The sequence below is a fragment of the Vicugna pacos genome, chromosome 19 (assembly GCF_048564905.1).
Source record: "Vicugna pacos chromosome 19, VicPac4, whole genome shotgun sequence".
NCBI lineage: Eukaryota > Metazoa > Chordata > Mammalia > Artiodactyla > Camelidae > Vicugna > Vicugna pacos.
In genome coordinates this window covers 9,002,023-9,026,396 of record NC_133005.1, presented here as the reverse complement: position 1 = coordinate 9,026,396, position 24,374 = coordinate 9,002,023, and the positions used below count along the sequence as shown (strand labels likewise).

The 24,374-nt window shown below is 38.3% G+C and overlaps 1 long non-coding RNA gene across 3 annotated transcripts in view; it reads right to left on the bottom strand.

Annotated features, from left to right (window-relative positions):
* Window positions 1-24,374, bottom strand: part of LOC107033693 (uncharacterized) — a 73,996-nt gene that overhangs the window by 8,800 nt on the left and 40,822 nt on the right. The window contains exons 1-2 of one of the 3 annotated variants that reach the window (XR_012061623.1): window positions 12,294-12,699; window positions 8,604-8,755 (exon numbers count right to left, since the gene is read on the bottom strand). The exons of 1 other annotated variant lie outside the window; for it this stretch is intronic. This is a non-coding gene — a long non-coding RNA (uncharacterized lncRNA). Of the gene's footprint in view, window positions 1-7,340; window positions 7,552-8,603; window positions 8,756-12,293; window positions 12,700-24,374 lie in introns of those variants that run through there. One more of the 3 variants, XR_004188240.2, reaches the window with a different exon arrangement.

Here is a 24,374-nt window from a genome sequence, read left to right as displayed (position 1 = left end):
CCTCAAGACTTCTCGGGGAGCCACACAGCTTTCCCCATGGGAAGCTGGAGCGGCAGCTTGGTGAGTCCTGCTTCAGATATTCCTAAATATCATAAACAATGGATAAAAGCACCACAAATACAAACTACATTGAATGTGTATTCAGCGATTATGTAACAAGAAGCACTAATAAAATGGAAGCGCTAAGACAAGTGAGGATCTCACAGCAGGCTGGTGCATAACAAGCGCCCCCATACAGCTGTCCCCCTGCATGCAGGACCCCTGCATGCAGGACCCCTGCCCGGAACTGGAATCTACTCCACCTGACGTGGAGGCCAACTGACCCAAGGCTCAGGTCAAACGACACATGGAGCTAAATAAATGTGAGGAGAATGTGGATGGGGATAATTTCAGGTTTCATCACTTTAAATAAATTACTCTTTTAAATGTTCACAAAATAACTAAAAGTATCTAAAAGAGGAATCAAACAGCAGCTGATAATTTTATGAAGCATTTTAGCACATTTTTCTATATAAAGTATGTCAAGTTATAGTATCACTGGAATAATAAAAATTTCATGGAAACTGTAACAACTAGTTTACGTTTGATTGAAAAAATAAATGATAATCCTGCTCTAATACTGTGATATCATACATTACATTAGAAAAAAATGTTACTCATGTATATTTTGGTCAAATTTTTGTCTTTTAAGTTATCTCATAAATCCCAAAACAGCAGAAATAGTTCTAAGGCCAATAATTATTCAGTTAATAATACAAAAAGAAAGTTTAAGGGAAATCTCTAGAAGAGATTCAGAGGCCTGTATTCAAACCCTACAGGTCCTGAACTGAATCCCCAGTGAATGTTTACCTGACTGCCTTTGAGGTAAGTGAAGAATTAAAATTTTAAATTTTTAATATAATTTCTTTAGGATGTTAACTTTTTAAATGCAAAGTTTACTTTTTTCATTAAAAGTGAAATAAATTGTTCTTAAAGATTTGGAAATTACAGAAAAGTCAAAAGAAGAAACAAGTCCCCAATAGTACCTCATCCCAAGATTTCCTTCAAATCTTTTCCAGGTTTTCCTTATAGAGTAGTAATCACATTTAATTGGATAGTTTGATGTAGAAGGTTTTCTGTAGAAATCTCTTAAAACATTCATAAAGGATCTGTTTGAGTCATTGTAAAATCAGGCCATTAACCCCTCCAAGTCACTGGAGGACCATTAACGTGGCCAGTGAAGGGGTCAGACCTGCCAGCATGGTGATTCTCCCCAGGACGGGGCAGTGGGAGTGTGGCAGGTGGTTGTTGCTCAAGCTGCAGTTAGCCAGTGCTTTTACACTAGAATTCTCCCTTCCTGAGTTCTTAATTTTGACTTCTCTAAGTTGTTATTTTCAATAATAGCACATGGACAGTATCTTTTCCTTTTATATAGGAAAGAAAAGTTGCTTAGATATAAAATTCAAACATGAAAACACTGCAGAATTTGGGACTTCTGAGCCCATCTTAAAAAAAAACAATGGATTCAAAAATTTCAGCCAAATGATAAGGCAATCAAAATAATTTCAGTATGGAGGAGCAATGGCTAATGGACTGGTGGAAAGCATTCTGGCTCTGTAATAAACAGAGCCAAGATCCATTTAAATAAACCCTTAAGGGAATTACAACTGCTGGAGAGAATATAATTAATATATTTATTATAAATAATATAATCATATGTAAATATATATATGTAACACATGTATTATAGTATATAATGTAAATTTATAAACAATATACTTATTAAAAATAAAACAAAAATGGTAAAAGTCATGAGAGTAGGGGATGTAAGAGGTTTACTACATATTTAATAAAAAGGAAAATTGATAGTGTTTAAAATTGGAAAATGCAGTTTAAAATAACAATACAGCTTTGGCAGTCTTTCAGGGGTTTTCATAATCTATGCTCTTGAAGGGACCTTTTGGGATGCAACATTTCTCAGGGTGAAGTTTCTTTTTCTTACAGATTCATGTAAAATGAAATCTATTGTTTTATTTAAAAGAACTGGTAAAGTGTGATCTGTTCTTATAAAATGCTTTGTTCATCTTTATTTGTCCACATGCCTGCCTTTCTCCTTCCTTCCAGCTCTCATCCCTGCTTCCTTCCATCTGCAGAAGGACACACGCACAACAGGCATGGAATGAGGTTCACACACTGACACCAGCTGTTTCTGGCTAGATATTGCTTCCTTTTTACTTTTCTGCATTTTTGAATTTAAATAATGAGCAACTATTCCTTTTGTGACAATAAACATACTAATCTAAAAATAAAAACACAAGTGTCGACAGTCAAGGAAAATTAATTTAGAAGAAAAAGCAAAATCACCACATGGCAGACACTGCTAGCTGACAACCTCCTCTTCCTCCCCACTAAAATTTTGCCCTGGGCAGCAATGTGCCAGTTAAAAACACCCCTCTTCCTGGACTCCATGCACCTGGGGTGGAGCAGGGCGCAGGGGCACAGGATCAAAGTTCTGACCAGTAAGATGAAAGCAAAAATTTCCAACACGGGGCTTCCAGGACAGCGACTACTTCTCTGATTAAGCTTGTGAGTTAATGGGCATGGACTTTTTACCTCTCACCTTTCTTCCTCCTGACAGGCCTGGAGGTTGTGCAGCCATCTTGTGAGAAGGAAGATTAAAGTTGCAGACTAGGGATTGTGCAGCAGGAAAAAAGGAGGGCTCCTTGCACAGGTGCACCAGCTCTGAATTAACTGGCCCGGGCTTCCTGGCTACGTGAAAAAGAGAAGCCTTCGAACTGCGTCAACCCCAGTCATGAGGGGCTGCTCCCTCGGGACCAGTGCTGATGCCAAGCACGTTCTCTAGACTTTCTGTGCGCTCACCTCTGGCTCAGAGTCTGCTTCTCTGACACCCAGCCTGTCACAAGTAACACCAACCCCCAAGGAATTCCAGTTCTTTGGAATAAAACTAAAATTGCTCTGGGCAATTTTCCAACAAAAAGTCAGAGATTTAAAAAAAAAAATCCTACTTAACAGAGACTCTAATGAGGAAAAGTAGATCAACACAAAAACAGACAATCACAGTTGGCCATCGCACTTTAATAAGTATGACTTGTAGTGATGTGTTTTTATTTATTTTGGCAGTCGCAAACACTATGACATTTTGAAATCAGGGAAAATGCTCATAAAAATATTGTTGCCTTCACCTATCAACTTCTATGCCATCCCCCTCATTTCCATCAACTATGACCTGACGTCTGGCTTCACTCTTAGTAATTTCCAGCTGCGCACCAGATGCCCTTCAACTTCCTCCCTGTGGGCGTCTCTCCGCCCCAGCCGCTCTCTCCCATGGGCTTTCCAGGTCTTTTTCTGTTACCGGTAATGCAACGACACCCAAACGTCAGTCTTAGGCATTTACTCTCTGGCAGTCCTACCCCCCACCAGGTGTACCCTCTGGCACCTGGATGCCCACAGTGCTTGGGCCCCCAGGACTCACTCTGTTGATCCTGTGTGCCTCACACTGTCCACACCCCTGATGTCTCTTCTTCCTTCATGACTCCACTTATGTCCCAGACACATGGGCAGCTCCTTCCTGCTCCTCTCTTAGTCCACTGCACTCACTGGGCAAAAACCACTCCTCTTGGTAAATCCAACTACACAACTGCCAACACCTGCAGTCGTGCAGGAGAAAGTGACTGTACACACACACACACACACACACACCCTGCCTGCCTGGTCCCAGCTCACATTCATGGTCACCAACCTGGAGCAGACTTCCTGCTGCTGGGAGCCCAGCCCTCCAGGAGAGCCTCCCCACACCTGCTCCCCTCCAGCACCCCAGCCGCAACCCCACTGCCACCTCATCACAGCACATTTTACTTGTCAGAGGAAGTGGAGGCAACTGGAGGAAACCACCCCCATCTCTCACCACTTCTACCCCTACCAGTACCCAGACCCACCTCTCCCCTCCTCCTTTCTGCTTTTCCACAGATGAGCTGTCCACATTCCCACCTGAAGCCCACCCTCCCACTGTGCTCTGGACCCCATTACAGCCCCTCCACGTGAGGACTCTGCTGTACGACTCCCCTCAACACGCACTTCTTCCTGGCTACTGCATCTTTCCAAATGCACATCCTATTGTTCATTCATACCATGCTTTCTCTCATTAAATTCAAAACAAGGCAAAACAAAAGGCTTCCCCTGACTCCACCCCCCTGCCAGCTACTGCCCCCTCCCCCCACCTTTTACACCCTTTCCTCCAGGGGGTCTATATCTCGAAGTAGCCAATTCCACTTCTGTTTCCACTCAATTTGCCTTTCACAGCCACCTGCCCACGGAAACTGCTTGTCCAATGCTGATGGCCTCCTTCCTGCTAAACTCCAAGGTCAGCTGTCAGTCCTCATTCTCTCTCTCAGCAGCAGCGGACACAGCAGATCATCTCTCCTCTATATACTCTCCCCACGTGGCCTCAGGAGTGCACATGCTCAGGTTTCCCCAACCTTGCTCTGCCCTTGCAGGTTAGCCCTCTCCCTCCTGACCTCTTTAGGTCAGCACGCCCCGGGCTCAGGCCTTGGTTTGCTTTTTCTCTCCAGATATGCTCCCTTGATAATCTTTGTCAAGTCTCAGAAAACATTATGTGTAATGAAGTAAGTCAGATTTTGAAAGATAAAAACTATACACACTTACATGGGGAATCTCAAATATAATACAAATGAACATATACAAAAACAGAAAGACTCACAGACAGAAAAGAAACTTGTAGTTAACAAGGGGAGGTGGGGGGAAGGATGAATCAAAGGTATGTGATTAACAGACACAAATTACTGTATATAAAATAGTTAAATGACAAGGATTTACTGTACAACATAGGGAACTCTACCCAATATCTTGTAAAACAACCTGTAACAGAATATAATCTGCAAAAAGACTGATTCACTTTGCTGTACTCCTGAAACTAACATAGTACTGTAAATCCATTATACTTCAGTTAAAAAAACCCCATGGCTTCAAAAATATTCATTTTTAACAACACTTGATACCTACAGTCCATACCTCCCTCTCAACTTCAGACTCCTCCATCTAACTGCCTCCTTGCCATCTCCACATGCACACAGAACAGGCATCTCAAAATTAGCATCTCAGCAGCTCAACTCCTGGTCATCTCTCCACCCCCAAGCCCATCTGGAGAGGAACTGCACTCTTCCAGCTGCTCAAGCCACAAACCCTGCCATCACCCATGATGCCTCTCTCACAACCCCAAACCAGTCTTTTAGACTTTCAGCTCTATCTTCTAAATACATCCCTATCCAACTGCTTCTCATTTACCACCACTGCCACCACCCTGGATCAAGCCCCATCACTGCCAGCCCAGATTCCTCAAATCCCCTTTTAACTGGTCTCTGTGCTTCTTCCTGTGCCCCTATGAATGCATACAGTCAATGGCATCAGCCCGAGGAATCTGTCTAAAGGATGTATCAGTTGAAGTCACCGCCATGCTCACAACTTCCCAGGTGCTCACCTTTCCACACTGAGTGAAAGTCCAAGGCTGCTTCATGCCCTATAAAAGCTGACCGTGCCTGTCCCTGTGATGCCCCAATCTCACCTCCCCCTCCCCTCTGCCCACTCTGCCCCAGCCATGTGGGCTTCTATGCCGATCCCCAAAATGCCAGGCATTCCTCCTTCTTTGGGACTTTTGCACTGTTTCATTTTCTGGAATATGCTTCCCACACACACCCACACAGCCAATTCCAATTCCTCCTACTAGTCTTTGTTCAAAGGGTTCTCTCACCGAGGCCAACTCTATTTTAACTCAAATGGTGACCTGCTGGACTCCACCACTGACACGCTTGCTCTGCTTTCTATTTCTCCTTAGAATGTAACATCATTTACTGATTTGTATGCTCATTGTTAAGTGTCTGTCCCTTCTCATTAGATAACAGCTCCACGAGATGTGGGAGGGGAGGTGGCACTGCCTTGCTTCCAATATACCTAGAGGGCCTCCAGCAGTGCCTAGACCCAGGTCAGTGCTCAAAAAAACTTGTTATATGAGTGAATTTGGATAAAGTAAACTTCAGAAATGTTGGGAGTTAGTTTATCTAAAATAAATATAATAGAGTAAATAATGTTAAAAATAAAATTTCATTCTCTTGTTCTCAAAGGTACAGACAGAATGAATACTCCTAAAACATTAATGAAAAACTTACACTCCTCTTGATGATTCTAAAATTTGGGAAATACTCCCAAGTATTTTTCCTTAACATTAAGCACTAGATCCAGTGGAGAGTTAGTTATTAACAACAATGAATAGATGACAGTAGCGCAAAAGCAGGTGTTCCATAGAAAAGGAAGAGAAAGTAAGAGAACACAAGGCGCCTGTTAGGGGAAGGGATCTGAGGTCCCCACATTAAGAACAGGAGAAAAGGATGCTGCATTAAGCAACAGAATGATTCCTGTGTGCACAGGCCACTGCTCCTGCTGCTCTCCTGCACGCGGAGAGACGAGTCTTAGATCTGACACGCGCAGGCTGCTGCAGCGGACGCACAGCCACGCAGACAGAAGAGACTTCAATGCTGAAAGAATTCTAATAGAGTCCAAGTGGTCCTGGGATGGATCGCTACAGGGAAAGGCAGGGGGGGCGCTTTAAGCAGGAAGTGATATTCCCAGTGAGGCTAGCTCTCCTCTGTCACAGCAGGCAGCAGCGATGGGCTTGGTTGCCTATTCAGCTGAACCACAAAGGAAAGACAGGGTGCTTCTGGCTCTACTGCCCTCCCATCCCCCCGGAGTCTAAAGGCAGCAGAAACACTCGTCTGACTTGAGCGTTTCTATCCCTATTAATAGTGGCATGGGCTCCTGCGTGGGAAACGACCCTTTCCTCCCACCAAGATGGATGACTCCATCAGGAAATAACTCAGAGAGGAACTGGGATGTATAAACTCATGCAGGTGACTGATAAAACATCCGGACTCCCCAACACTAGACCAAACTCACATCCAGATATTTCTCTCTGTATCCACCTTCATTTGTACGTTGCCCTTTGCATTCTGATTTATACCTCTTTTCTGGCAAACATTTTGGATATTACAAAGCCAACCAGATAAGGAGGGGTTTGACACTCCTATCTTATATTCACCTCCCAAATTTTCTGGGTCTCATTCAGGAAAACCTAGAATTAATGATGACAAACCCCCTGAACTGAAGTGAACTGAATCTGTCTTTCAGAGATGGAATGTAGCACCTTAAGATTAAATTTTTTCTACAAATAAGGAAAGTTCTCACAAGAGAAGGAAACAGAGAAATTAGAGAATAAGGAAAATAAAATAATACATTATATGTACTGAATTTTATTATGAAAATTATGTAATTACCTTTTTTCCTGGCTTGATTTGAGGCAGGGATGGATCTGAAGTTTTTGCTTTTTATAATGTCCTCTAAAGTTTGCAAGAGTAGAAAATGTCTTGAATGGTGAACTGGGTTTGCCTTAGCCTGAGCTCCTAACTGATGCATATAATCCACTCTGAGATTTTCTCTAAATAAAGGAGGGGCACGTCTGGCCTTCCTGTGTGATAGCTGTGTACCAGTCACAACTCCTCCTTCTCCAGAACTCAGCTGAGATCTAAGAGTCTGTGCACAAGTACAAATTCATCAGTACATAAACATCAGTTGACAGTTGTAAATATGATTTAACAGATGGCAAAACCATAGTGCTTACTGAAGAACACAGTTTGTAGAAGGTGAGCCATGACATTCAAGTTCTCCAAGCCTAATTCATCAGAATTTTAGTATTCTGAAGCATATCTTCAAAGTCAGGAACAAAAACAGCAAAATAATAAAACAAAATAGGCTTACCGGAAAGGAAAACATGTAATTACAAGAATGAACATGGAGGAGATTGGGGAAGAACACAGTTGAAATGACTTAAAATCTTATCTTTTTTCTCCAGATTTCTCAAGTTAAAAACTGCTTAGTACACTGTCTTCTTCCATAAGGAACTGGAGATAGTTTATGGTTAGTTTATGGTAAACACATAAGTCAAAATCATAAAATAAAAATGGAATACTGTGGTCATGAGTCTATAAAACAGAATAAATCAAGAACACAGAAAAAAGGAACAGAGATGTGTAAGTTTCTCAACAGCCGCTAACAGCATTTATATGAAATGCCAACTTACCTCCTTTTGCACAACACAGACTACTGATAAGATTGAATAAAAAGCATCAGAATAAACTTAATTTTCTTATGCTATTCAAATTCTGGACTATGTTTGTTTAAAAATTTTTAAATGTAAAAAAATGGCTTCTAAAAGAAAGCTAATGCAGTGGCATTTTAAAATCTGGGGATGACAGGGTGTTGTAACAGATAACTGCTCACAGATACCCAGGATCCACTTGGAGGTTAGTCTGTAATCAGTCCCGCTGGCTCACAAAGTACATACCTATCAGCAGTACTTATGTAACGTCATTTATCACTATGTCCAATCAATATAAACTATATACACTTGCCTTATGTATTTGGTCATCCTGGGGTAATAATCAAGGAACAACAAATATTTTTTTTCTACCAAATATCAAGGTACACTTTATCTATTTGTTCTTCCACAATATTTACTATTGGACAGTTATTTTCTGTACCTTCATTTGTTGACTTTTGTAAAACTATATGCTCTTCATTTCTGTCCAAAAATTGGTTCACGTTGTTTCTTGAGACATAACATTTGGATTCATCTTAAGGGATACAAGGATTAACAAATTAAGTTTCCTTATTCTTAGCCAGTTTCTTGTAGCTATGAAACAAAAGAAGACACAGAGAGTGAACCGTATATGAATCCTCAAATATTAGTTTTATTAATATATATGTATATACATGATATACATTGAAACATTTATATTATTAACATATAATACTATTAAATATATTTAATACATGTAACTCTTAAATTAGGTCATTAATGTTAAACATATTACAATTCTGTTTAACAGAGTATACTCACATGGTGTCACATAATTGTTTTAAATTTCAGATAAGAATTTTAATACAGTATAATATAAGGGATTTCGTGGTTTACTCAAAGAACTACTTCATAGTAAAGCCAAACCAAACAAGACAGATCGCTTTTGTTGAAGAAAAATAAAAAATGAATTTCTAAATGGTCCTTTTGTAGTATCTGTTATCCATATTATAACATCAACATACACTTGAGGCAGGAAAAACATTTCATACATTTCCAGTAGAAACTACAGAAGCAACCATAATTTATATCAATCAAGCATAGAATATAAATATTAAAATGCATGAATTTCATCATGGTATAGGAAAATCTTAAAATCACTAGGATTTTTAAATGAAATCATTTCTGTGGCTCTTGAGCCTGGTGCCCTCAGCAGAGTCTGAGAATGGCAGGAGAGGACAGGAAGTGTTTAAGTGCCAGCTACTACTGGCTATTGCTGACAAGATACTACGGGAAAAAGATGAGCTCAAGACAGAATGGGCTGGTCTTTAAAGAAGGAATCCAAGGGAACAGAGTCGAGAAACTCAGAGCCTCTTAGGTTCACTCTCTGCATCTGGACTCAAACAGTAAGATTCAGCACTGAAAAATGCTGTGAAAAAGCAAGATTTCATGAGAATTCTTTGTTGAAGAGTGATTCAGTTCCTTGGCAAATATCACATTAGAGGTGCCATCTTCAAACAAGATTATTGCTCCTCATAATAACCAGACAGCTGCAACTAAACTGAGAAAAAAAAAAAACCCTAATTTTCTTTAAATGTAGTTACTAGCACATGGGACTGACTGGAACCAAATTGATCAGAAGCCTAAAAAACTTTCTGAAGGAGCTGTAATGACAAAGATGACAAAGAAACCACAACTCTGCTTAAAAAAAAAAAGGCTAGAGACTTGTCTGGCAGCCTCAGAACCACCTACCTGCAGGCAGAAAGCAGGCGGAGAAAAGAGTGCATTCTCAAAGATGGGTGCCCCCTCCTCCCGTTACCCACTTCACTTGAAGCCAGTGGTGAAGAAACACAAGACCACTGGAACCAGGAGCTACACGGAACAATACATTTATTAAGTAGTTCCTCCTTAAGAGCAGAATAATGGCCTAATTAAGGGAGAAATGCCCAACTTGAAGGTAGGGGGTCTTCATAAGGCCTTTCAGTGGATCTCAAAGCTGCACTGCTGATTGCTGTAGCTTCCTCATTCTTCTCCTTTCTGAACAGGAGTAGTCTTAGTCTCACCACCATATTGGGATGGGGAAGGAAGGACAAAACTTACCTTTTAACTCACTGATTAGTAGACAATGAGGAGCTACACTGAAACCTGACAAAGAGAACTGTGCTTCAGCTGGAAATCCTGGCCTTCCAGGTGGATACCTTTCTGAATGGGACTCTGGGTTGTTTGCTTTGGGGAGGGGCTGAGTAGGTCTTTGTTCAATGAAGAGTGGAATGGATATTTGGCTGTTAGAAGGGAAGTTTCTGGTAGAGACTGGCTAGACACCTACCAAATGTGTTTACATTTCTTTCTGGGCATATGAGCAAACCACACTTCCTAGCCCTCTTGAACCTAGTTTAGCTGGATGTGCTGGTTCTTACCAACACAATGTGGGCTGAAGGGAGGTAACACTCCTGTGATTAGGCAGTTAAAAGGAAGCGTGCTAACCATCTATTTCCTTTCCTTATTGACTGATGAGTCCAGGAGGACCTCAAAACCATGTGCTGAAGACAGAAAGTCACCTGGGTCCCTAAATGACTATGTGGAGCAGAGTCCCACCCCCAACTCCAGAGACACTTGGAATTATGATGTGAGCAAGACATAAGTAATTGATGATGTTAAACTACTAAAAATTTAAGGATTATTTGTTGCAGCAGTTAGGATTACTTATCCTATGGTTTACTAAAGAGGTTTTGGATATGTATACTCAACTTTCTACTACTGACATTCCTATAATTATTGCTATACTTTTAATGTAAGTATACTTGTTTTCAGCTTTTAAACACAAATGTAAACATCTCTATTTAGAATTCACATTATTAAAATTGTGTCAGTTATGCCAACAAAGACACAAAATGTGTAGAAAAATCCCTTCAATGATACAAGTATAGCCAGCCCCAAACAGCAGTGATAAGGGAGCCCAATCAGCCCCATAAAAACACTAACTAGCACCACAGATCGGGGAAGAATGCTAGACTTAGTGGTAAGTAGACAGGGTTTAGGGTAAGCTACAGCACATCACTTTCAACTAGCACACTCAATACAAACAAGGCCAGGAAATCACTGCATGTGGATTTCATGATGAGCTTGGGGTTCAAGGAGGGGCTCAAAAACTTGTCTGTTGAAAACACAAATGAACAAATAATACAAGAATGGATGACAGGCTTTTCACAGAAATATTCTACAGAGATCAAAGACCTGACAATCCAAGTGCATTGCTGAGTTATGGCCATGTGATCTTGAACAGTTTATTCAACCCCTTTAAGCCTAGGTTTCTCATCTATGAAATGGGAGAGATAATGGAATATATATATATCTCATGGGGCTGCTGTAAGATTAAATGAAATCTAACATGTAAAGAACCTAGCACAGTATCAAGCCCACAGTAAGTGAGGGGTAAAATGTTAGCTGTCATCATCTGGTTCTTGTGATGTGAGAGCCCCACCACCAAGTTGGTTCACCTCAGTTTCATCACTTGAATGATGGGGATAAAGACGCCTGACCTACTTATTGTGTGGATCTCATGAGATAACGGATGTGACACTTGTCTTATGACAAGGTTACTGTGACATGGTACCCTGTGCTGGTGAATGACAGCAAGGTCCCACAAGCTTCCATTAAAAGCTACTGGAGCTGGAATATTTTCACAAAGCCTGTTTATCTTGTGACCAAAGAACTCACCCTAGGAGATGATGGCTGGTCTGTGACTAAGTGCAAAACTAACTAGTTTAAAAAGAAGCAAATGGATGACTCATTTACAGAATAAAATCCATGTTCTCTCTTACCACTTGAATCAACTGTCCCTGAGCTATTAAAGCTGATGAGATTTTATTTTTCCAGTGAAAAGCTTTAAGATTACCTACCCAATGGTACTAACATTTTTAGGAGCATCTATTAAAAAAAAATTAGCACTAGAAGAATTTTGATAAACTAGATAAAGACTTGATAAAGACTAATATTAAGGGAAGAGAGGAGTGTCTCACAGGTAGACTCATACTAGCTACCTTTTAATCATTCACTAGGGATGGCTACACAGAACAAATGATGCCAAAAGTTTCCAGTGACAAAACAATAAATAAATAAACACCCTGCACAATCCATTCCAAAAAACTCTTACCTGACAGGTTGTAAATCAAAACCATCAACCCTAAAGGAATCTATTCTGATAGGCTTCATCAGCTTCTCTACCATGGGCAGATCTAAGGGGAGAAAAGTTAAAAACAGCAACCAAAAATGTTATGTAAACTGCTTAATTTAATGTCTACTACCACCAAAATTACACTGTCTCTGATTGACACATTAATAAAATGGCACATATAATAATCCCAGTTTCCCACTGTAACCTCCTTGTACAAGAAAATCTTCTTAGGTATTTATATTTGAATTATATATCTATATATTTTCTCTCCCTCCCCCTACACACATCAAATATATGAATATGGGTGTATACACACACACACACACACACACACACTATGTATTTAGTTGATCTCAAATACTGCTCTCTATTTAAAAAATAACTAGCATAAGTTCATGGAAAAGCATAATGTGAAAATACTTAAGTGATTTCTTAATTTGGGAAGACATACTATAGGAGGAACTGAAATTTTACCCTATGTTCAGCTCTAACTTTATAGTTAAACCAATGATTCCTAGATTCCATTTAAACAAACCCTATAAATCCACAGATTGAGAAACAATCACTACAGTAAATTGAATTTAAATTACACCACACTGGAACTGTTCAGAGAGGGTCTCAAAGGAAGCAGATTTTACCACATTCCATGGTAGAGATGTTTTTAGAGGACCCTTCATCTTCCTGAGGATGCTCTTTCACTGAGCTCTTGGTATTTCCCCCTGTATCACTCTCAGTTCCTTGTTCATCTGCATCTTCCCAAGAAAGGGCTACATGACAATACATCTGATGCAGAGTTTCAATGTCACTGCTGCTCTGTCCGTAAGAAACATCAATTGAAATAAATGTAATCTCTAGCATGACCACACAAATACATGAAAATATAAAACACTGTCATCCCTTAATCTACCCGAAATGGTGAACAAGGCTGTGGGACAATATGATGTGATAAAGACAGGGTGAAATATAAACTTGCTAGTATGTGGCACAGCCCACCAGCATGAAATCGCAGCAGGCTCAGTAACCCCTGTCAGAGGCGGAGATGCGTCCTGACGTGGCCGTTGTAAAATCTCACCCCACTAGTTACTGTCTCTTCCTACCACCCATAACCAATCTCTGTGCTGGAAAAAACTACTCCTAAATTTCTCAAACTGACATAATTTTGTAAGGACCTCTCTCTCCTCTGCCTCTTTTTCTCTCTTTGCCTCCCAATGCCACCAGGCATCTTGTCTTCTGTGTTTCTTCCACTGAAATTCAATCCTCTAACTTTGCCATCAAATATGTGTTCCAATATCCTGTGTTAAAGCTGCTGTAACAAAAAAAATAATTTCCTAGGGGCCAAATCCAGCCTTTAAATTTCTTCAACTGTTTTAATTTTCTTCACCCTGTGAGACATCTGAAATGGCCCTTTCCCTGGGAACTGTTTATTCCATACAGCGCCTTCCTCTCCCCACCACTCTGATGGATACATCTCCATCTTTTATGGTACATTGCTCATCTCAGGACTCCATCTTTAACCCTCTTTTTTAAAAGCTCTCTTTGTAGGGAGGAGGGCTGGATAATTTCATCAAGACTCTTCACTTAATTATCACCCATATGCATGTGACTTACAAATCTATATCTTTTGTCCTTAATTCTTTTCTGAATATTAAATTTCCAAATAGACATTCAGGCTGTTCTATAAGTAAATCACATCTAACACAACCTCAAATGAATTAATTATATTCCCCAGCTGCGGGGAGCCGCTCGTGACGGAGGGCTGCCGAGCACAAAACTTGGGCGTAAAACCCCACAGTGCGGGGCGCCCGGCTCAAAGGTCAATTGAGTTAGAACAATCTCTGTCCCGCCACCCCTTTTACTAAAGAATGCACCAGGTGCGCTAATGCCTGAGGAAACATCTTTGAGCTATTAAGTCACAAAGGACCTTTAGAGGGAGAGATACAATCGGCACACAAATCAGTGATCTTTTAGAGAACAATCACCTGAGTTGAATGTATACGAGTCACGAGGTTAGGCCGTTGCCTACGTGCAGGAATGTATGAGCTAATGGGTCAAAATCATATAAAAGAACTGCTGAAAATAAACTCGGCATCCACTCTTGACCTAGCATCTTGCGGGCTAGAGTGAGACCCTCTCAACCCCAACTTGTCTTGTCTTGCTGTCTCTTTGTTACGTCTTTCCTTTTCTCAGTCCTGCAGCACAGGTTTCTGGACCTGATCGATTGTCGGCTGGCTCCGACACCCAGCAAAACCAGTTCTACTCCCAGGATCTGCTGTTTTAGCCATTGCATGATTACTCACCCAGTCATCCACAAGAGAAAACCTGATGTCACTGTTCACTCTTCCATCCCTATTAAACTCCTCCCCTTTCCACCAAGAAACAAACTCTGGAAAAAAGAACTCAAAGGACCTAATGACAATAATGATCTAAGATTTTGATAAGTCTTTTCTTAACTCATTTTGTACCTTTCATTAATAACAGTGGAATTTTCAAAGTTAGAGAAAAGAATAAAAGTGTCATAGAAGAATGGGAAAAAAGAAGAGCAGGGTGACCAGTCTCCTTTTCTCCTGATATCCATGACTAAGTAATTAATACCTAAAAACGAAACAGTATATACAGCCTCCTCTTCCTCTACATAATCTGTGAGTTGCACAGTATAAAATTCTGAGGGACTATTTTCAACTCTAAACTTAAGATATAGCCAAGTCCTACATGTGGCTGTGTAAGAATGCCTTACGATGGGCTATCTTTCTACCTAATGCTTCAGGTTGTAATAGAGAAGAAACCTGACAACACATTGGATCTGTTCTGAGTTTTAATCACTGTGCCCTGTTTTCTAGGCTTAGTCTTGCCAGCTCTGCACCTTTTGTGAAACAATGTTGCCTTTAGCCTGAAATCTACAGGAGAGCCTATTCTTGGGGCTCTGACCTTTAAGGATGTCAGCACTTTCTCACTTATGTAGAGACAGCAAGTTGCAAAAGAGAGAATAACCTTTGTTTTGTTGAAGGTTTACAGGGACACACATGGACGGCTGCAAGAACAAAGAATTCCTGCATCAAGAAGTTTGCAACAATGAACCACACCCCCTCCTCTGTGGTTTTTTGTTGTTGTTGTTGTTTGTATAAAAGGAGTCTGTATTCTGACTGGAGAAGGATGGCTCTCCAAGATATTAGTTGGCCTTCCTCTTGGTCTGCTGCCTTTCTGAATAAAATCACTTTTCCTTGCCCCAACACCTTGTCTCCAGATTTACTGGCCTGTTTTGCAGTGAGCAGAATGAGTTTGGACTCAGAAACAAGGTCACCACTGCTATTTGAAGCATGCCCAAAAAGCAATAGAGTTGCTTAAATAAATTAAAAACAAAAAAGTAGGGTATATCATTAGAGCAGAATCACTAATTAAGTGGCAGGGATATTCAGCAGGACTTTAGGGAAAAGATCTTGCCTGCCCTCTAAACCATTGATCAGACTCAGAGTAGCCTGACTGAAGGACAGAATTGATTTTATGAACAAAAGAAAAAGGCACAATGTGTTTTCTGCTCTACAGAAATACCAGGGGGTGTTAAGCATCACTTAGTCTGGATAAAATAAATGATCCCAATGGTAACCAGCAGAGCAGTACTGAACACTCAATCTAATTTAACAGGTGAGAGGTATCAGAAAGAAGGGGTTCTGGCATAAAGCAACAGCAGAGCAAACATGCAGAAAAGCAAATGACCTAAAAGTCAGAAATTAGAAATGGAAGACAGAGAGGCATCAGGGGCTGCTCAGACAACAGAGCAGGAGAAAGGTATATTTCTCTTAATTTGAGTCATTAACCCAATGGATATTAAAAATAATCCCAGGGTCATGTATGTTTATTCATGTATTTTATAGAGAGAAAAGTAAAGGGCTGACTTCTCCCCTTTTACATTAGAAAGAGAAAATACTGTGTCATTATTTTGTGTATTATTACAGGTCAAAAGCTTCCTATTTTTTTCCCACTTACAAGTTGAGAAGTGTCAAATTCTATTGTGCAGTGGCAAGGGTCCCAATGTGTAGAATTCTGTCACATCCAGTGACTGTGCCAGTCACACAGCCACAGCACAAAACAGCACCGGCCCATGAGACAGATGAAAACAAGCAAAAGGCTAGATCTGGCCCTCACTTTATAGTCATCAACTTTTAAAAGACAATAAAGCACAAGGAACTTCTTGAGTCATATTAATGAAAAAGATAATCTTTGACAACATATCACCTAAACCAAGCCTGCTTAATCCCAGAAGACAAATGGTAAACAAACAAACAAACAAACAAAAAACCACTGATCTTTTCAATTTTTAAACTAAGTTCATATACTGATTGAATATTTTTCAAGTGTATTTTTGAAATACTAGGTAAATTTAACAGGTTACAGCCAATAGGAATTTATATGCATGCCTTCATGTTCTTTCACATAATCTGTACTATTAATAGAGGTTGATGCACATAATGAGAACCACACAGCTGGCACTGCTTGTTGAATCTCAGCAATATACCAGGCACTATATGTTATTGCAGCTGATCATCCCGCGGTCTCATTTTAGAGAAGAGGAAACAGGCTTAGAGGCATTAATTTTCCAATGTCACCCAGCTGCTAACTGGCAAGGCTGGGAATACAAATCCAAGCCCACAAAACAATAAACTTATACTGTACACTCTTTGAGTAAGTGACCCATCAAATTATTTCAGAATCAAGAACATTTAAGAAATAAGGTTAAAAAAATTAGCATTATATAACTGCCCAGATAATCTTAATAGACTTTTTCTTTCAGTAATACATTTTTTGGACTTTTTAAAAAATTGAAGTATAGTCATTTTACAATGCTGTGTCAATTTCTGGTCTACAGCATGTTTCAGTCATACACATACATACATATATTCATTTTCATATTCTTTCATTATAGGTTACTACAAGATATTGAATACTGTTCCCTGTGCTATACAGTAGAAACTTGTTGTTTATCTATTTTATACATAGTAGTTAGTATCTGCAAATCTTGAACTTCCAAATTAAGTAATAGCATTCTTATTTCTGAGTTTTTCTTATAATCTATAGCAGTGGTTTTCATATTTTTAACAAAATGATAGTTTTCAGAGAAAATCATGGAGTCTACAGATGTTTGATTGGAATTTCATTTTAAAACATAAAAACTGTAATAGAAATTAATCTGCACACTCAGATGTGCCTTTTATGTAATTAATATTTTTAAGACCACCAGCATGGTAGCTTGGGTCTCTAGCTTTGTTTTCACGCACATCACAGAATCAAGTTCCTCTGGCTGTCCTGTGCATACATGAACCTCCCATAATGGGTCACTGACTAGAAAAGCTGTAGCTCTATATTGGTCTTTTACAAGAACTCATATCTGCTCACTGAGAACAGTGTAAGCGGACTATCACAGCACATACGTGACATATACTTCACCAGTGGTGAGACTGAGCAGTACTTGCCCGGCACACATTTTCATCATGGCAGAATATTCAATTGGGTGATAACAAGTAAATGAGTGATGTGTCTTGATGGAAAATTTCTGCTGTAATTTATTAACTTTTATATTTACATTTTAAAATGGAAGAGTGTAAAACTAGATAGTGATTGTTGGAATGGCAGTGACTAGAAATAAGAGATCTGAGTGGACTTTGTGCTTTTGATCATGTTTTGCTTTTTATAATCTGGTTGTTGGTTACATGGCAGTGTTCAGTATTTGAAAATTCATCATCTGCACTATTATGATACATGAATTCTACTTCAAGCATATTAGTTTGATTAAAAAATTTAAAAAACAAAATAAAATAAAAATAAAATGCAAGCAGATGTTCAGAGTTGGCTAGTGATTTATTCTTTCTATTGATCTTTTTTTCAAGAGTCTGGTTTGGTTTAGTTGACCAAACTAGTCAACTGGGACTTGCAAAGAAAGTTGAAAATTTCCCATTTGCACCTATTTAAGGGATCAGCCAAGAATATTTTGGTATTATACAACAAAAACAAAATATATAAACATATTGGAAGTCTGATGATATAAGAATATAACAAATATCTATAACTCCCAATTTTAACAGTAGTGGTCTGTTTTAATTGCTATCACTAATTTTTTAAGTAAATGTCATGAATGTAAACATTTATATTTATACTGGTAAAATGTCATTTTTATCTGTAAAGAGGGTACTTTCTAAGATTCCTTTTGGAGATAAGGGTTCCACTGCTTTAAAAAAAAAAAGTCTGAAAAGGCATTGTCTTAAAGACCTTTACAACTGTTGGTGAAGTCTGGATAGTCCTAGACATTTCAGAATTTGGGGATGTGAGCTAGCTTTTTCTCCTATACAGAGAGAACTATGGAAAAGCCCAAAACCAAAGTCTCAATTCTCCTCCACATGGCAAATTTAACTGAATACTCTGGGGGCACAGATAATTAGTTAATATTCATCTACAGTGCTATACTTTGTACCAGCAGCATTCATTCATTTTTAAAAAGTATTTAAAAACACACTTCACTGAGACTGCTTGCATTAAGTGTCACTATTAGCAAGTTCAGATTATTTACATAGAAAGAGCGAGAAAATATCAAATGTAAAGTTTTATTGTTGACAGTTATTATATATATTATTATGTATTATATGTATTTCCCTGGAAATGAAGTCAACTAGTCACAGACCCTTACATATTTGAGAACAGCTAGTTTCTCACTTTCATCTGTCCCTGTCATTTCATTATAAGTCACACCTGGCAGGGCCTTCGGCTTAGCTGTTACTTTATCCTGCTCATCAAGGCTGACCTCAGCAACAGAGTCTAATGAGCCAAGCAGCACTACTGGAATAACACAGAAGAAAAAAATATTGGGAATATACAGAAGTCTGTATGGTTACATTAATAAAATATTTAAATCATATGTAATCTGTATGAAAAAAAGATAAATATTTACATATAAAGATTATATAACCATATATCTAAGACAAGCATGATTTTCTTCTTACACACAAGAGTAGGCTTATCTCAACATATATCTATGCTTATATATAGTTCTAATGTACATTTATATGGGAAAGGCAAAGGGCCTGAAAAAATTAACAAAATAGAAACATTCCCTCCCTTATTGATGTGTAAGTAGTCAATGAAATAGTATGTATTTAAGATGCATAACTTGTTGTTATGCATCCTTATTGCTGTATAGTTTCTACTGTGTAAAAATACCAATGGCGAGAATAGCTTTTACAAGCTCTACCTCAAAGGGCATTTGTATAAGGTCAAATTTAATAATTGCTGTTATGTTATTTGGAAAAATCTGTACTCTTGATATGCTTGACAAATTTTTATTTCTCCAATTTAAAAAATTTTAAATTATCGCTGGGTCTTAATTATCATCGACAGTTTCTAGGGTTTTGGCTTTCAAATGTGGCCCTAATAGCTAAGCTAGTGCATGCTGGAATAATACACCATTACTAATTTTCCTAAGTGAACTGTACTGTAGCACTAAGGAATCAAATAGCACATAAGGGAAAGCATCTCTTTATAAAATTATTTCTGTTAGTAAACGAAAAGGAAATGAGAGAATTCAAAGACTAATAACACTTTTCAACCTCCAATAAATTAATGGATGGAGGCATCAAATATCAATAGCTGCTAACATCATAAAAAGGAGACGAGACACTAGGCGACTCTTTATGAAATAACACTCCACAATCTGACAGAGGATCAAATCAAGCCTAATCATGCCTCTGCATCCAGCTGCCAGTTTGAGGAAGCAAAAAGAATGGATGAATGTGCTAAATTGTAGTACGTATATGCAGTCAAATCCAGACTATGAAAAACAGATCAAACAGGTGTATTTCAAGAAAGGTATAAAAAATAAATCTGTAGACCAAAACAGACTTACAAGGAACTCTTTTTGTAAATGGTCAGGATTAAACACTAGTACCTAGGGAGACATACTTGGGTAAGGGAATCGTAAACAAAAGGAAGTGATTTCTGTAACAGTAACTTAGAGGAAAAGACTTACTTAAAGGAAGGGAAGGGGCTATGATTGAGTCAGAGCACATGGAGGAGCTTCTGGGAGAGCTGGCAAATTTCTGTGTATTGGGCTCTGTGGTAGTTATAAGAATGTATTATTAATTAATATAAAAAAACTGATTAAAATGGGTAGAAGATCTGAATAGATATTTTTTCAAAGAAGATAAACAGATGGCTAACAGACTCCTAAAAAGACATTCAACTTTGCTAATCATCAGAAAAATACAAATCAAAACCACAATGAGATATTATGTCATACTTGTCAGAATGGCCATCATCAAAATGTCTACAAATAACAAATGTTGGCAAGGATACAGAGAAAAGGGAACTCTATTACACTGTTGATGGGATGTAAACTGGTACAGCCACTATAGAAAACAGTATGGAAATTCTTTAAGAGACTAAAAATAGAACTATCACAGGACCCAGCAATGGAGGAAGAGGCTAGTGTGTCTATGTACCTATACATGTGTCTATCTAATAGAACAGGAGGCTAGTGTGTCTTTGCCTGTCTGTATGTGTGCCTACCTAATGGAGGAGGAGAAGGAGGTTAGCATGTCTGACTGTCTAACGGAGAAGGAGGAGACAAGTGTGTGTCAGTCAGTCTGTCTGCCTGACTGCCTGTCTGTCTGTATATGTATCTACCTAATGGAGGAGGAGGTGGCTAGTGTGTCTGTCTATCTGTATGTCTATCGATCTAACAGAGGCAGAGAAGGCTAGTGTCTGTCTTTCAGTCTATGCATCTGTTTAGCTATCTAATAGAGGAAGAGGCTAGTGTGTCTATCTACCTAACTGAGGTGGAGGAAGAGGCTACTGTGTCTGTCTGTCTTTATATCTATCTAATACAGGAAGAGGAGAAGGCTAGTATGTCTATTTACCTAATTGAGAAGGAGGCTAGTGTGTGTTTGTGTCTATTGAGGAGGAGGAGGCTCTTGTGTCTGCCTGTATGTGTGTCTGTCTGTCTGTCTCTATCTATGTACCTAATTGAGGAGGAGGAGGAGGCTAGTGTGTCTGTCTGTGTCTGTCTTTATAACTGTTTAACATAGGAAGAGGAGGAGGTTAGTCTGTCTAGCTATCTATCTAATGGAGGAGAAGGAGGAGGCTAGTGTGCTTCTCTGCCTTTCTGTGTATCTATCTATTTATCTATCTAATAGAGGAGGAGGCTGGTGTGACTATCTATCTATATATGTCCCTATCTAATGGAGAAGGAGTGTTTCTCTGTCTATCTGTCTATGTGTCTATCTAATTGAGGAGGAGGCTAGTGTGTCTAGCTGTCTATCTATATATGTGTTTATTTCCTAAGTCACCCGTTGAAGTTAGTAGAACTGAAACTAAAAATTAGTGTCTTATAACATAAATCTCTAAATAGATTATATAATGCCAAGAAAAACTTAATCACTCTCTTAGAATATGTAACATCAGAAGCATGATTTTGTTACACTACTAATTATGATGCACTTGAATTTAATAACATTCTACAACTTCTAAGGCTTTGTTATTTCTTGAGACATAAGATATCATTTAGAAATCTGATAAACATCTTAAAATCCTGTTTTTCTAATTCCTCTTAAAAGAAGCTACAAAAAAAGGAGAAAAAGAAAAGACATATGATATATTCTTTCCCTGCAAAACATTTTCTACCTCTAATATCCAACTATTTGATTCTGTTTTCTAACAGTCATGAATTGGCTACAAGCATTTTATGAATGTAAAATGAATAATAACAAATTCATATTTTAGTTTGGTTATGTTAATGTTTAATGTCTAAAACTTGAAATATTATATTGGGAAGAATTCCAGGTACACTATTCATTTATGTGTCCAATTTTGGAAAAGTTCATTAACTTCTATGATTTTCTGTTACTTCATCTAATGTATAAAATATCACATTACAGTTTTTAATAAGTTCATTGAGATATTATAAATCAAAATGCATAACTCATTATAAGTGTTCAATAGTATTTTCTTCTCTCTTTCATGAGGTTGGATTGTAAATTTCCTTAGTAACTGTTAATGACGGTAGGCCAGTTTGTACTATTACATTAAAAGATTTTAATTTCAAGTGATGGTGACTTAATTCACAAAACACTTAGCATGACATTAGTGCCTGCAACCTTTTCTGTCACGTAGACTGTGCTCAATTATCTGCAGACTTCAGTTGATGATACGTGAACCTAAAGATGTTAGCGCATATCCTGCCTTTTCTTTTTCTTTTTTTTTTTTTAACTTCTGAAATCATTCCCAAGGTCTGCATTAAAAAAGGTGGGATATCAGAATACTGTATTATATGCTGTGAAAGTAGAATCAAAATAGTCAACTGACCCGATCATAATAGCCTTTACTATGTTTCTGTCTTCAGATATGCCAGGTGTTGTGCTTAGGTTAAACAATATCATAGTGAGGAATAAAGGAGGCTTCCTCCATGATTAACCAGTCAGGCCTACATTTCCATAAGTCACTAGTAATATATAATTTTATATAACATATAATGCACATATCATTATATACTAATTTGTATAGCTATTACTTACTAAATGCCTGCTGTTAACTTAGGCTGTGTGTTAAGCACTTTATTTTCACTGTTTCATAAACCTCTAAACTACTCATGCATAAGCACTACCATCCCATTTACAAATGACAAAACTGATGTACACAAAATATAATTTTTCCCCAAATTTACATGAATAGTTCTGACAAATCCTGGATGTGAAGAGAATCTATAACACCAGCTTAGTGCAGCCATCACAACAAACTAGCAGCCAACCATCCCCATCATAGGCGGGGGACAGAACCATCACCATTCAGAGTGTATCATCTAACCAGAAAGTAAGTCAGAGAAGGAAACCAAACATCTTTATAAAACTTTCTTGGAAGCCAAAGAGAGATGCTCTTCACTCACCACCCACTTTATTGGGACCTATCAATATTCTCTAATTCAGTAAAGTATGTTTAAATATCTTAAGAAAGGAGACACTGAAGTCATATAGCCAGTGCTTGTGCATCAAGGGGGCCTTGATGGAAAAAACAGTGAAATCTCTGAATCACCACATATCCCGAACTGAACCCTGAACTGCTGCTGCCCAAATCATTGGTGAGGAGGGGAAACTGTGTTGAGAAGTGTCTGGCTCTTTAGAATGCCATGATCCAACACTGGAAACAAGATCTAAGTCCTCCATACATGGAAATGTAAGGTTTGTTGTGATAAATATGTTAAAAATGTGAAAAGGACACAAGGAACTTTATTCAATATCTTGTAGTAACCTATAATGAAAAAGAATATGAAAGGAAATACATGAGTGTGTATGTATGACTGAAACATTATGCTGTGCACCAGAGGTTGATGCAACACTGTAAACTGACAGTGCACCAAAAAAAAAAAAAAAGGGAAAAGAAATATCTTATTTTTACATCCTTAGAGGAGATTAATTAAATTGATTTAATATTTTATAACAGCTCAATTTGCAGTGATTTATGGTTAGTAAGAAAGACTAGTTCAAAAGCAGGGTCTACTAAAGTTAAACTATGTATTGAATAAAACTTACAGAAAACAGTCATTTTTGTTAGCCTTTTGATCAAATGAAAGAATCTCCATATCTATGAAATATGAAGTAGGAAAATATGAATTTTAGAATGCCTTCTTATTTCATACAAACAAGTCTTTCTCCTTATTTTTATTCAAGTGGAGATCAATGACCTTACTACTCATGAATAATAACCACAGTGACACCATGACCAAGTTAAAAGGGCACACAAAGGTAGATAACATTTTCCTTTCTAAAGGTCTTTTTCTTCATGACTGCAACAGAAACTTCACATTTCACAGATCAACTGTTATCCTTGTGTCTAGTGTGTATAAATGTTTTTCATCTCTTTCAATTTCATTTTCCAGAGAATGAAAATTCCTAACCTCTAACCAGAAATAATAGCATTTTACTTATAAGAGACAGTGGGAAGATCCCACCAATATGCATGAATACTATAAAACCAAATGGCTGAGAATTTGTTTTTAATCACAAAGAATTAGTAGTTATTTTTAATCCT